Here is a 15,861-nt window from a genome sequence, read left to right on the forward strand (position 1 = left end):
ACTCACAGCCTATTCAAAGAATGCTGTGAATACCTGAGATCAAATTGCAGCATGTTCTAATAAGTCCAAATGTAATACGTGCTTGGGTACAGAAGGTATTAATTCTCTTCCCTGACTTAATGAGCAAAGCTTTTAATGCTCAAGGTGCTGTAGGAAAAGTCTGTATTTAGAAATTCCAAATAACTTTTCAGTATTTTTTAAATTATAATTCACCTCTTTAGGAATAAATATTTTACACTAATAAAATCAGTCCTATTTCCAAAGAGAGTGTACCATAAGCACGCTGCTACATAAAAATGTGGAGCTTCAGTATTCCACAAAAAAAAAAAAAATCTGTTTGTTGCTTCTTGTTCAGTTTTCTCTCTTAAACAGAAAAGGACAGCTACGCGAAAGAGTACTCAGCAAAGTAGGTTTCTGACTACTATATGCAAAACTGAAAACTAATTCCCAAAGTTAGCTTGGTAAGGGACTCAATCCATGTAACTATTAAACATGTGTTTTGTTCTGTTCTGGTTTCTGTGTTTTAAAGAAAATTAGGACAAATATCTTAAATCTTTCTTTGGAGAATATTCCATTTAGCTATCAAGAATATATATCGTTCACACTATCCTCATATTTTATTCTCTATTATGTCACTATTTACAAAGTACACTAGTCAGTTACAAAAATACCATGAGGCTACAGTATATCTGTGTTAAGGCTCTCTACCCAATACCAGATTTATCAACCTGAATCTGCTGGACATATCTATCATAGACATAGGTTCAATTACTTTTTTTAGCATATAAAACCGAAGCTAATGATAAATATATATATATAATTTTTTTGAATAATTTTTGTTTAGTAACTGCATAGAATAGAATAGAAGAGAGTTGCAGAAACCTGCAGAGACCATTTTGATGCAATGTTTATTAGGTATGTACAAACACACTTCAATGGAAATCAGTGCATCTTCTTACTAACATAGCAGTTTTACAGTTGTTTACTGTTATCTAAAAGCAGTGAATTTACACACCTGCATGAAATAATGGATAAACACAATTTAAAGCCAGAACCAAATACAGACATTCATTCACATGAGATATAAATAGTAGTAAACACCTTGGATTTGAAGAGTCTTGAGCTTTGCAAACTTTATCTGGGTTTCATCAGGAAAAAACAAAGTTCTTACATCTGGAAAAAAAGAACACTATTAAAAGCACGTATGTTATTAACACTGAATTTCATCCTTTCTAGTAATACAATCTTCTATTTACTGCTACGTGGAAGAAAAGTGATCACTGATGTAAGAGTTCTAATAAAGATTAACAAGCAACAAAAGTTCAAAAGGGCTTCTGTAAGTTCCTACACGTAAGTACAAGCATTGTCTGTGTATAACATTGTCTTCACACATTTTACAGTTACGACTGTCTCTAGGTTGCAGTTTGAAGCGCAGGAATATTATGTGCAGGAGTCTGCATTCTCCAAGGTATGATAGCAAAGGTGCAGCACCGTGTCAGTATCGGCCTCCTCTGAATGACAGCTGGGAATCATTGTAACTAAGACTCCCTGTGACAAGTCATAGCAACACGGAGCCAATACCTCCAACTTAGCTCAGTACTAGCTCTGTTGTGTCTGAGTCAGGTACGCTGTAAAATTTCAATGATGCCTTTAAATTCTAATGGTTTCAAGCTGCTGTAAACTTCTGCAGCAATCAAAAATAATCTGTCATGGGACTAAGGGGTATGAACATCATGTCATAGCCACTCTGCTGTTAGATTTATTGGAGGGTAAAGCATGTCATTTATGCATCAACTCACAGGAGAAAAAAGCAATCCCTATGAAGTTAATCTAATAATAGACTGGAAAGCAATGATTACTGTTTCATGTGCAGTAGCTATTTGTAGCAGTGGTTGGCCTAATTCAGCAGGCCTTGCCTGTCAGAGCTCTGGGATTAGCAAGTGTTTAGATGAAAATCTATAGGGAAACATCAAGAAATGGTTTAATGAGGAACAAAAGTCTTTATTGTTACATTTAATATTTGCCGAAACTTTTCCATTTGTACCACCACATTTTTAAAAAGCTTACTGGAACTGACATCCTAAATAGAATGCAAATGTTGATGGACTGTAATTATAATTAATCTACAATAGTTCACCACAATTTCAACATAAAAGTCTGCTCTCACTATTCTCATGCAGGCAGAATGCCCTGAAATTGAGTGCAAGATTGCTTAAAGACACAAGTAATAATCATGGCCTTACTGAAGTATACATATTTTCCATCAACAAAATAATTCGTAGACCTTGGCTGATCAACCTCCTGCCCTCCACATGATACAAGCCAACTGTTGGCATCATCTTAGAGGAGGGGAAGTAAGAAGTAAATCATCACATGCAGCAAAATGGTACAATGGAGATTGGATGCCAGAAGGCCCTGAGTTAGTCCCCAGACCATTCTCGTGCCAGGAACCATGCACCTCCCACTAGAGGTGCCTTAAGCAACTCTCAGTTCTGAAAATGATTTAAACAAACAAGCAAACAGAAAAGTCAAATCCCTTAATTAGGTTCAAATTCTAATGTTTAAGAGCCCTGGGAAAGATGTTGCCTTTTATCTTCCTTCACTCACTAAGCAAAATTAAGACTAAGCTTGGGAAGATATTTATATAACCTTTTGCTCATAGATATTATTTGCTGTAAATCAGAAATAATTACTCTAACTAAGAAGCAACACATTCCTACCAAAAGGAGAAAGCAGAAACTAACCTGATTAATATATACATTACATAGCTAATTCTCACAAATAAAATTCTTAACAAAGAATGAAGAAAATTATACAGGGAAAAAAGAATTCTCTAAATATAGGGGAAAAAACACCCCATATGTACTTCCATGTGTGTCTAAGAGACAAATGGTAGTGGGAGGCAGTGGTAACACAAGGAAACTTTTAGGCATCCACAGGTCCTCCTTTTCGAAGACTTGCAGTCATTTCTACTCCCTCTACTAGAAAACGACCTTATCAGCAGAACCCTCCTTCAGATAACCATCAGCGGCTACAAAAGATCTAGATTAAAACTGTTACCATAGCCTAGCTGTCCCCTTCTCACGTGATGCTACATAAAAGAGGAAATACTGTGACTGGAAAATCAGAACATGCATCGAATCCCTGCTCTATCCTTCACACTTCACTTCCATGCTCTGTCCGTGTCCAGCCACCAGCATCAGCCACTGCAGACTACCAGTCTTGACCATTGATTTATGAGAAAGCAACCTCTTCAATTCTATGAAATCAAATATAAAAACTGCATACAGTTGCAGAAAAAAAAATGTGGCTGAAGCAACTTTATTTTTTTCTGAGCACATTCTGAAAGAGATGCCTGTAGCCCCGTAGCTGATACTTGTGAAAAATGATTTCACCAAGCTATTGATTGCAACTGAATGGCATCCCACAAAATCCACTGCAAAATTGCCACTTGTTATTTCACAGGAGAGGAATAGACGGAGAATTTGGTGATCCAGAAGATACAAACATGGGAGTTATATCACTGGCTGTCATCTAGCAAAAATTCCTGTGTGGCATGTGAGTGATAACAGTACATGTCACAGTTCACCCATGCTTTTAAAGACCAGTATGACCTTCTTGGGCTGGAAAACAGGAAAACAAACAAAACTAACTAGCAGATCTATTAACAAAGTGGCTAATCACTTCGGCATTTCAAAATACACAGGTAGCAAATCTTAAAACTAAGTAATAATTTACTATCTAGTAAAATACTTCTATCTTATTACTTTTATTGTATCAGCACAGAAAGTCTTGAGAGCTACTACACAAACGCACATTTTGACCATGAGCGTTGCTCTATGCCCATGTCTTTTATTACGACAACACGAACTGTCCTCATCTCCGTCTGGTCACAAGCCAAATACACTTCCTGCCTACCCATTAGATACCAAGGTTTGCTGTTGCCAGTGCAGAAGTCAGACCAGAGAATAAATTCCAAAGCAGAACAGGGACATTCAAGGAAAACTGGCCAACACAGCCCTTCCATACACAGATATGGCATGCAACCATGCGTAGCTGTAGGGGAACTCGCACGAAGAGGATTTGGGTGTTTCTGTCAGAACCCCTGAATGAAAATGAACCCCAGCCGCTCTAGTACCCACCATATCTAAGGTCAAACACAAAAGCTGCCTAAATTGCTCTCTGCCCATTATTTGCTGAATTCCTGTGCTTGATCCCTGGTAGCCATCTTTTGGATCCTGAGAGTTTTGTTGAACTTTCAGGGATAAGATTTATCTCTCTCATCCAAACCTTTCCTAATCCTCCTCTTTTTGCAGATGGCACAGACACTGCAGGCATGAGCACAGGAAACCTACCAGAAGTGCTCCTATGATTTATTGCTTCAGATTTCTATCTCTTTTGTATCGCTCCTTCTCTTTATTGCCTGGAAATAAACACTAACTTGAAAGGAAAAGAAAAATGGTCACAGAACAGTTTCTAGGATGCTCTGCTTTTCAAATAAGAAGCACGTTGCAGAGGATTTTGGTGTGGGCCATGATACTGAAATGGCTCAGCTAATTGAGGGCAACCTCAAGGTCAACACAAATTGTAGTGTAGACATAAAAGTCAAGGACGAAAAAATAAAGAGGAAAGGCAGAGTAATATGATGCAATGAAAAATGGAGATCAAGAGAGACACATCAGAAAAGGAAGGACATGGTCATATCAATGAGCAAAAAATCTGTTCTTGGGATGTTTTCCTATGCACAATGTACACTGAAGACATTCCATCAAAGAATACAAATTCTAAACAGGATTAGGACTCATACTTAGACAATATATAAGATTAATAAACTACTAGGAAGAAATATTACCTGTAACTAAAAATGGTAATGAAGAAGCTCCGAAACAGGAAGGCAAGAACAACTTTGGTTCATTTCCATTTTGTTTTTAAGGTTTAAAAAGGAGATTCTGATGACAAGTGTTCAACAATCTAACCAGCTGCAAGCACAAAATAGTTTTCTGAAGTCTTATACAGACTAAGCTAATAGATTTCAGAAAAAAATAAAATAAAATAAATTTTAAAAAAAAAAAAAAAGAGATCAATATATCCATATGTCATATGAGACTACACAGAACACTTTTGTGCTAGGAAATACCAAAACCACTATCTAAATGGCAAAGCCCTCCGAATTGCCATTGAAAGATGGCATGGCTTTCTGGGTCAGCTAAATTTGAATAATAGGGTGTTCTTAGCCCAAATAACCTATTGACTTCCATATATAACAAAATAGAGAGACTCTTTCAAGTGTCTCCTAGATTTAGCAGCTGTTGGTCTGACATTGTCAGCAATGCATCCATCTTAATCACAGTATGATCCTTTCAACTTTTCTTTTTGAGGCTCTGCTTACTTCCTTCCACCCTTCAAGTCCCCTCATCTGCCCAAAACATACATCAGCTCAAAGCACTGGATGAATATGAGTTAAAACAATGCATCTGGTTTCTGCTGAACCGTCTCTTTGTTTTAGCACATTTTATATATGTGTTTGTGTATAAATATGCATCTATGCATGTATTTTTAAACTTATGGACAAAGGAAACCTGTATTTAGATGCTTTACAGGAGATGCCTTCTGGTTACTTCTGTTCTGACACAGTCTGCCGTAGGAACTCCCCTCTAACTTCCCTTGCCCATCACCGTGGGCATTTAACTTTTTATTCTCATTATTCTTTTTGATTTTTCTTTGCTTGAAATACAAGACTCCATATGTCTTGCTCTTCTTTAATTGGAAGATGTTAATGCTGTGTACCAGAGGGTACAGTCAAATGAGAGATTGCCATTTGGACAAAATTACATACACGGATATCGCCTAGGGTATATCACCTGTATGAGCACTTCAAGTAGATCATAGCTTTCTTTCTTGCAGAATTTGAGGCAATATTTCAATGCTGTAAACAACATTCAATGTTTTTGAATTGTCCGGTTAAGCTTCTTCAAATTACATGATACTTAATGGCCCACAATTCATAGTATATGTTGCTAGTTCTTAAAAATGAACCACCTGAATTATAAAAGAAACCTGAGCTATAAGCACTTTTAGTTAATTTTACATCACATTAAACTCTTCTCCACATTTGAGTCTCATCTGAAAAAGTGAAATATTCCTTTTAAGTCTATGGGTCATAACAGAGTCGGGAGTTCCTTAAAAGGAGAGCAGTCCTTGTATTTCACCACCAAAGCATGAGAAGGCTGCACATCTGAAAGAGCTCTAGTATGCAGGGTAATTCACGTTCACTAAGTGGATTAGCTGAAATAAGCATAATAAATGAAAGAGAATAAAATAAAAAACAATTTCACACTAAGTGAAGGCTTGACTTATAGGAAGTGGCAGCTCTGATGGCCCAAGGCATAGAATTAGTTTTGCCATTCGATAATTTGACTGATTCACTCGAGTGGCCAGAAGAGGACATTTTCTGCCTGATTTCAGTGTAATCAAGTCACCTGCTCTACGATTGCCAGGGCCAAGTCAACTGCACTCTGCTGCACCCCGCCTGTGTGCCATGAGTAGCAAGAACAGCATTTTCTGCATATGTGTGCCGAACTACTGAGCTGTTAACGATAGAGAGGTTAAACAGCATCTGTAAGTTCATGTATTTTCATTTGAAACCATACATACAATGTGCAAATAATCTACCCCATTAACTCCTTTATTTACTCAAAGTTTGGGGCTGCTGATGGGATGTTCTCTTACTTCTGTTACATACAGCAAAAAACTTATGCATTACTTTTACCTTTTTAAAAATATATTTTTTTTTTTTTGACAGATACAAATACAGGGGAAAAAAAAGTAATTCCTAGAGACTGGAAATATAAATGACATCTTCTGTCTTAATTAGACATGACTATGAAATTATTTATAAACAATTACAGCAACGTGTTAAATTCATGTAACACCTTTTAAATATAATTTTCCTTTTCATGTATCTATATAAAGGCTATAACATACACAGAGAGATTTCGAGGCATATGAGAAAATTGGATGACATGATGTTAGTTTTATTCCTGCCTTGCTGAACAGGGGTCAGACTGGTAAATGCGATGTATGTGCTCATCTTTAAGCACATGACCAGTTTCACTGGTTATTATTTATAGCTAACCTTTCAAAGTAATGATTGCATACTGTATGTCAAAAGAACACTATTTTATATTACTGTGGAAAAGAATATTTTCTTCCCTTTATGCAAATATTAGATCAAGATTCCACCAGTCAGGAGAGATAATCCACTTAGAAATATTGTTATTATTAATGCACATCCAATTAATATGCAAATGTGGAAAACAGTAATTAAGCACCAGTAAAAAAAACAAAAATATAAGGTGTATTGAAATTATTTCACATTTTTACAACGTATTTTCTACTTGACATATGTTACTCTATGATTCATCCACATTTTTCACAATCGAAGTCCATGATCTGGCAAACCTAATCTGTTAATAAAATGAAAAGGTGACCTTGCTTAATTTAATAAGTCTGTGTAGAAATACTCTTTCAACATGTTAAGGAATTACAAAAAGGTTATCATAGCTCGCTTTCATGGGAGAGTACTCTACCTTTTCCAGCTCATTTCTCAGGCTCTTACTGTAATTCATTAGATTACATAAAAACAATGTAGATCATTATATTTTAATAAAGGCTTTCCTTTCCTAATAAAATGTCTGTCATTTACATTCAGGCATGTATTATATAAAATACTTCTCTTTCTGAAGTAAAGCTTTTCATATTCTAGTCACAGGAGGTTGGTAGCTCTAGGAATTATTCTTCTTTCACAAAGGATTTTTAGGATGAATTCAGATTCTAGACTGAATCCTCCACAACTGCGGTCCTACATTTATCTTTAAAATAGGCACCACACAATAGCAGCAATTCCAGTTGCTACCAGCATGCTTCTCTGTGAAATGAAGAGGTCTCTCTCTTCAGCAAGAGGACAGGGTATAATACTAGGCTCAATGACAGCTTGTTTTTCTTTACACCTATTAATTTTGACTGTGATAAAAAAGTTTATACAACACTAATACTTTTCCAGTGAAATCTTAATATGGACCTCACTTATTGAGAACAATCAGACAGTGAAATCTATTTCAGATATGCTATCTTAATAAAAAAAAAGTGTGCCTCCCCAAAATGCTCCACAAGCAATGTATTTTTTTCATCATGAACCCTAATTTGCGGTGAGCACTTGGCCTCATGTAGCTCTGGTTGGGGAGGCCTGAAAGACGAGCACATTCTTCTCACAGCCATGTGAGCTGCTTCTCTGGGAGGGACAGTGGAGGCCTTCATTGCTAAGCTCACCTCTCTCAGTTTTCCACACACACACAAACATTATGCCAAAATCTTCTCCCCCAGATTGCTACAGCAGTTTATTCCTGCTTTGCATAGTCAGCTAGTCCCCTCTTATTGACTCACAGCAGACTTGGCCTTGTTTGAACCTATTTGCCCTCTTGCTTTCAGCATGCCAAGCTCTGCTCTCTGCAAACCCATGCAAAGGCTAATCCAGAAATCATCAGCAGTGAACGAAAAACTTCTACTTTTGGTTGTCATTGCCTTGCGCCGGGATAAATACTTCCAAGAGAAGGGAGAACTAGAAGTCGTGCTTTACAAACCGTCATCCTCAGACAAGCAAGACCTCCATGCATCACCTTGGGCGCCGAGCGCCAGCCACTCCCTTAACTCTGAGCTCTTCAGTGTGGCCAGGAAAGAACAAATTAACATCACCTGTCAGCAACCACTTGGCTAAATTCTTTTTCAATTTTTTTTTTCAAATTCTATGTTGCTTCTTTTCACCAACCCTAGTCCACACAAGACAACAGAAGGACCAAGAACACTAGGACAATCAGAAGGGAATATTGGTTTGACATACAGGCACTTAATGAATTCACAGTTTTGTGTAAGAATCCTTATAGAACGTGATCTCCGAAATATCGCAGTAAGCAGCAAAACACTTAGGCACTTGTTAAAGCAAACAAGTGATCCAATCCAAATCAATGGGATTACTTGTGTGCTTAATATTAAAAACATTCTTAAGTATTTTGCTTGTTTAGGACTCCAGAAGTCTGTATGACAAGGACTGAAGCACTACAGCTGTTAGATTACATTAAAATTACTTAATCCCTGACCAGAATTATAACGATGGAAATACTTGGATTTAAGTATAGCACATGTTTACTTTTCAATCCAGTGAGATTTATTCTTTGTCTAATTTTTCTGAACAATTTGCAAGAGGGTTGTTTTACCAAGAATTTTGCCAAAATCCAGCTTTAGGAAGTTTCCCTAAGGGAAACTGCACTGCTCAAATCTAATTTCTATCTGAATGCTGCATTTTAAGAGAATATTACTTAGGTACACAGCACATTTTAGCATTGTAAATAGGTGATGGATCAACATTTTTCTGCAACCAGAGATGCATCATCTATCTAGTTACAATTGCATCTTTTTAAATGGATCCTACAAATAAATTCTAGTTTCCATCCTATTACAGACATTACCTCTCAAGTCAGAGGAATAAAAATATAAGTGTGTGCAGGAATCCAGAGCTTAACAGGTCTTCTGAAATACTGCAGGATAAATCTAAAGCAAAGCAGAGGATCAGTAAGGATCTACATGCTCCTTGTCTCTGATGTTGTATTCCATAATATTCAGAGTTCTGCTGTTAGCACAAAATATGCTTCTTCTAAAATGAAGAATCACAATTGAGGCCTTGTCACCCAAAGTAATAGTCCCAAATCTGAAGATGTTTGATTTGCCTACCAGAGGATTATCACCCACAGTGCATTGAGGAGCCTTATAAACAGCTAAATCAATAAGCCATTCTCTGTTACCATTCATGTAAAAAGTTATTCAATGACAATACAAATTCAACGAATGAAAAAGAAAAGCAGATTCCTATATTAAAATATGAGTGTATAAGACATGCAGGCAGTCTGAGATTCTTACACAAGCATTCTTAAGGCATTTAAATACATTTGCTGTGATACTGGTTAAAGCTACCAAATGGAAAACATTTCAGAATGCATTTGAAACATAATCACACAACTGTATAGAAAAATAAAACCTAAAAAAAAAATAACAACAATAGTCATGTTATTATTGTCAAATCAGTCCTCTGGACAACAGGGAGAGTTAAAGAAAACAAATCTTTCATACCTCCCAATACCATATTTGACTGTAAGACATTTCTTAGTGATGATGTAAAAAAGCTAAAACAGTTTTAAGGGCAGTTATAGATGTGAGGGAAGGAGGCAGACATATTAGGATCATTACAGACCTCAATGCCATCAGACACCAGGCTAACAAAAAGCTGCTAGGAAAGAACGTCGCAGATTATAAAAACAGACAGATGAAAACTTACTGATTCTGTTAGCAATGTGATATTTGGGCCAGCTTTTTCAAATGGTTCCCTTTCATAGGCAAATCAAGACAAATTCAGAGCAGACCTGCCCTAAGTGGCAAGAGAATAGAGTCTTAATTCTCTCACTGTGAACATTTTGGTTGAACTTTGTCATCTGAAAAGATGTAGGAACTCAGCAGGATCAAGTTTTTAAAATTTTTTTTGTAAACGCTTACAAATAAAAGTACATTACTGAGTTTCACACTTCTTGGACAATAATTAGTAGCTGAGGCTACGTGTAAATTAAATTTACAACAAGGTTAACCATTCAGTAAATTCTCAACAGCTTTAGGTATTCATTTGTCAAAAATGTAATGTCCCACACAGATAAAGTAGACACTAAAAATGGATCCCTAAAGAAAGATAATACGAAAAGAGAGAAGGAAAGAGGAATCGAGTGCCGCATGGTCACTGGATATAGTTTTTCAGATTATCAGAACTCTACTGAATGGCTGTATTATAAGGAGCAATGATAGGATCCTGCATTCCTCATTCACTCAAATTCATGCTCCCTTCAGCATAGAAATTTGCTAGCATGAGATGGGGTGGTACTCAATCATGTGGCATATGTGGTCTTTAATTTTAAAATCCAGTTAAATAGATGTTCTAACATCATTTTTTTATCTAAGAACGTTTCATGATAAAATAAAAGAGTGAGCATGTAACTTATTTGTCAGCTTTACTGTGCAGTGGATAACTTTCCTCTGTTACTCACATGAGTTTTCATTTCCCAAAGCTATATGCATTCATTACGACAGTAAAAATGAAGAGTTGCTAAAGAGATATATGCATTTTTATTATTGTTTGAAAAAATAGATCTTTCTACAGTCCTTTGAGCTTCTGAGTGTGTGATTTGTATAAAATATTTCTCATTTTGGGGACACACCAGATGGAGTGCAGGGCACTGTGGGATATGCCATTTATCACAATGACAGTGCGTAGGTAGCACTGATCCTCTCACCACAGGGGGAAGCTAGAGCTGCAAATGTGGAGCAGCATTAAAAGCCTGACGAGCGGAGTTTGGCAACACTTGTACTACTCATTAACTTAATCATATTAATTTATTAGCCATATATATCAAAGTAATTCACTACTGAATTGTCACCAAGAACAATTTATAAACTGTTAACGTTTCCCATCGGCAGAGAAGTGCTGTGGCATCCTTAATCAGTATGTCTGCCTTTGATTAAAAATAATAATTTCTACCAAGCCAGGTAATGCCAACAATGACAAAGTTGTACATATGTTTCTCATTATAAATGGAACTTTAAAGTGACATCTATGACAACTGAAGAAAAAAAGGATAACCATAAACAGTGAAATGAGCCACAGAAATAGGATGTAAACATACAAAAATGTTCAGTTAAGCATTTTGAGAAAGGAAAGGGTTCTTTTAACCTTAAGATCATCTGCTCCGTGCTCTCAGAGGTTCCAGGACTGCTGCCAGCCACGGCAGCCCTACATCTAACACCCCAAGCGGCGAAATCGATCAATAGATGTTCTGTAAAGTGACCCTGAATGAATGCTTATTCTTCAAATAACTCTTTCTTAAAAGGAGGCTTCACAGTACAGTACAAACACGGAAACCTTCAGAGCCTGGTTCTGGCAATCCTGGTCCCTGAGCCAATGCTGCACGTGGAGCAGATTTGCTGTCTCCAGCCCTGCTGCACCCCTCCATAAAGGACATCCCTGCTGCCCCGCTCTTCAGACCCAGGGCACCTCTTACAGGTCCTCAGCCAGGAGAGCCTGGAGGGCACCAGAGCAGCACCAGTTCCAGGGGGAAACAAGGCAGAGATCCGTGGAGTCGACAGCACTGGGGAGTTCCCACAGGCAGTGGGGCCGTGCTGCCTGACCACAAGCCCACCTCCGTAAAGAGCAGCTGGACACCAAAGATGGTGAAAGCCTCTAGTCTCTCCTGTTCCTCTAAAACAGGAAAACCAAATAAAAATGCTTAAAGACTACAGTAAATACTATTGTATCCTCTCTGTTCCATGGAAAGACTAAGTGACTGCTGAATAGCACTGCTGAACTCAAGTAACACATGAAGCTATGGTACTCCTCTAAGTTACTTTTTATCTTTTTCACTTTTTTAGTCCATTTTTTTTCTTTTTTTCCTAGCTCAGAATGCTGTTATTTGGTATATCTATTGAAATATTAATTTCACTAAAATATTAAACACATTAAACTCCTCAGTTCACAAGTTCTTAACTATTAATAAGCCAAAACTACACTTAAAAAATTATTCATGTCTGTACAAACAAGTCAATGTTTTAATTATTACATTCTTACAAACACTAGACAAACAGCTAGTGACACAGAAAATGCTTGTTTTAACTGTCTCCTTATGAAAGTGCTTATGATGTAGCACATCAGGCCTGCCAGGCCACGCAGCTCTGGACAGCAAATCTCAGGAAAATAAAATGGCAAGAGACATTTTTTTAACATGGATCGCATCCATCTTCCTGGCCCACAGTACCTCATCAGCCTCAGCTGTGCAATGCCCAGCCCAAAGGCAGTCAGAGTGGCCTGCCCTGCCCCTGAAAACGGCTTCGTGCCCTGCACTGCAGTGTAACCACCTTCTAGAGGCATGATGATTTCCTCCATAAGCCACCCTCTCTGATACCTTGAAAACAGAGTGGAGCTAGATCACAGGTAGGAGGGCTGAAGTCAGCATGAGTAACTATCAAAAGATCCAGCTGCTCTTTCAGCTTCACTCCATATCAAGTTTTCTAATCTACGGGTTTAAATCACATAAAGGATTTCAGCTTCTCTCCACACTGCATGCCACTGCTTCAGAGCCTAAAAGTTACAAAAAATCTATTCTGTAAGTCCCAACTGTCTTGTTAAGATACACTGATCACTGATGACAAAGTCTTACACATTAATAGGAAATGAAGTGGGTTTTTTTGTTACTGTCACTTCATCCCCCTGCACTGTTTGAAGAACAGAGCCTTTGATGACTGTCGCTTGCTGACATACGGGACTTTTCCTTTGCCCTCACAGCAGGCAAGGGCAACGCGCTGATTTCCATGTTTCCTGCAAGAATACAAGAAGCAAAACACTTTCTCCTAAACTAATGCATAATGGGCAGTACTTAAATATCAGCTCTTGGGCATGGTTATCGTGCTGTTTGCTCAAGCCCTTCCTGGTGGCACGCATCCCAGGCACACCGCCTCATCTTTCTCAATCACAACAGCTTTAAGCACCCTGCTGCTCCAGTCTCATCGTAAGTCAAACATTCCCATTCCCCAAAGGTGGAAGGTACCTGCAAATATTTTAAAATGTAGACACTTCACTTACAGCTCCTTCACAAATTACTTATACGTAAACGTGGCTGTGGTCCACTTTGCCAAGATGTTAAAAGAAAAAAAAATTACACTCTGCGCTGGGAAATGCAGTATGCCTAATTTAACTACCTGTTTATTATGTGAAAATGACCATGTAAACTGAGCTGACACAAACCAAATGGGTGATGAAAATAACAGCACATTTCAAGGAGTGGAAACACAGATGGCTCACTCAAGTCTGCAGGAAGTTACTAATCATCACTCTGTAATACTCCCTACAGAAGGGTCAGTGAGCTCTGTGGCCAGAACAGCTACTTCAAGAGACCTCCATCTAACCAACTGCAAGAATGGACACAAACTCCTTCACTTGATCGTCAGAAGACTGAAGAGGAGGGGTAACCAGAGCAAAGCAATCATTAAGTGTTAATAGATATAAATAAAGCTAATGGAGGCTTCATATGCCAGGTGCTCCATTAAGTTTGCAACATTTTAAAATGAATTTACAAGGGGCTCTTGTAGCACCTTTCCTTATCCAGTGCTTACCTCAACTTTCATTACACTGTGTTTTTTTTTTTCATGAACAAGATAAAACAATAACTCAAGAGCTCTGATTCCTGAGTGATGAGACTACACAGCCAATGGTGTGGAGCTGCTTTGTCACAGGCTGGTGATAGGGACCCATCTCATTTGGGCCCTCAACTACTCTGTCACGCTGTGGAAACGAGCATTTTCTCCTGCCTACAAGCTGCCTGCAAAACTCCCTTTCAGCAGCTCAAGGCATATTGTCTGCGACTCTTGGCATTCGGTCACACGAAGATTTTCATACAGGGCTCACAAGGTCAGAAAGGCAGCCACCCTGCGCCTCAGCTGAAGGACAGCCCCCGGGGGCCAATCTCCTTACACAATGCTCCACAAGTTAAATGAGGTAGGATACATCCCAGTCATCACTTCAGACTCCAAACATAAAACAATCTAGAAATTCGATTTCAACTTTTTTTTTTTTTTACTCAAACACTGTGATACTTAAAAGATATGGGAGACTGTATGCATCTATGATGCTATTTTACTCTACATATTTAACACACTTATTTCGAAAACATTTCCCAATTTAAAGAAATGCAATAATCTGCATAATTTGATGTCCTGTTTGCAAAAAATACAGGGTGGAAAAGTAATACACAATATTCTGGATTTCTGACAAGAAATTATCAATACAAGGCAGCTTTTGTCCTTTCCTGTCTGTTGGTAATAACACAATACCAAATCCATGAACTTCCTGGGCCAAGAACATGAGAGCTACTAAAAACCTCATTTGTTAACTGCTCACAAGAATAAACACACAACCCTAAATCCCTGCTACACGTATTTACAGTATGTGAAGTTGCACTAGCTTGACTGTGGCATCTAAGTGTAGTAAAACGCTTTATACTTATACTAGCTACTACAGCTTCAGAGTATTTATTTCTACTTCCACCATGGTAAGGGCTATTGGTTCACTGTGAAATCTTCACGACACTTGGATTTGTTGGAGAAATTCAAGATCTCAGCTTTGTTACTTTCCTGAACACTGGGGCCTACCGGGGCACTCAGTCCCAGTGCAACAGGCTTTGCAAGCAGAGTAATCTACAAGATCAAGACCAGAATCACTATTTCCCTGAAAACCGCTTATTTAATTCTATTTTTCCAGTAAGTTGCTCTGTGACTTTGTATTCTGCTAAATACTTTACTAAGTTTGGTTATTATGGAGATACAATATATTTAGACTGGACTTTGACAGTAATTCTAAAATGCTAAGCCACTTGAATATTTAAATAATTACTCTTAGGAATATAGTCAGCTAATATAGCTATATCCAAATTTATTACCAAAATAAACTTACTTGTCTTTGGCACACATCAATTAATAAAAAATTAAAACTCTCATCAAGATAGTACAAGATTTAATTTAAACTCTACTAATAAATTAATGAAGTGGAATAAAATAATATGCATTAAATTATGTTCAGGGATTGCTTATTATTTCACATGTTTTTCTGCTATTTTTCATATTAAGATATTTAATGCAGATTATTAAAATAGAATCCACTGTGGCAATGTGAACTTATCTGCTTTTTGAATGTTTCTTCTACAATTCATACACGCATTTTGCTAT

At 37.6% G+C, this 15,861-nt stretch overlaps 1 protein-coding gene across 2 annotated transcripts in view; it reads right to left on the bottom strand.

The window, feature by feature from the left end:
* The window catches only part of DACH2 (dachshund family transcription factor 2), a 282,538-nt gene that overhangs the window by 120,586 nt on the left and 146,091 nt on the right, over positions 1-15,861 (bottom strand). The window lies entirely within an intron of this gene.

Source organism: Aythya fuligula, chromosome 13, assembly GCF_009819795.1.
Source record: "Aythya fuligula isolate bAytFul2 chromosome 13, bAytFul2.pri, whole genome shotgun sequence".
NCBI lineage: Eukaryota > Metazoa > Chordata > Aves > Anseriformes > Anatidae > Aythya > Aythya fuligula.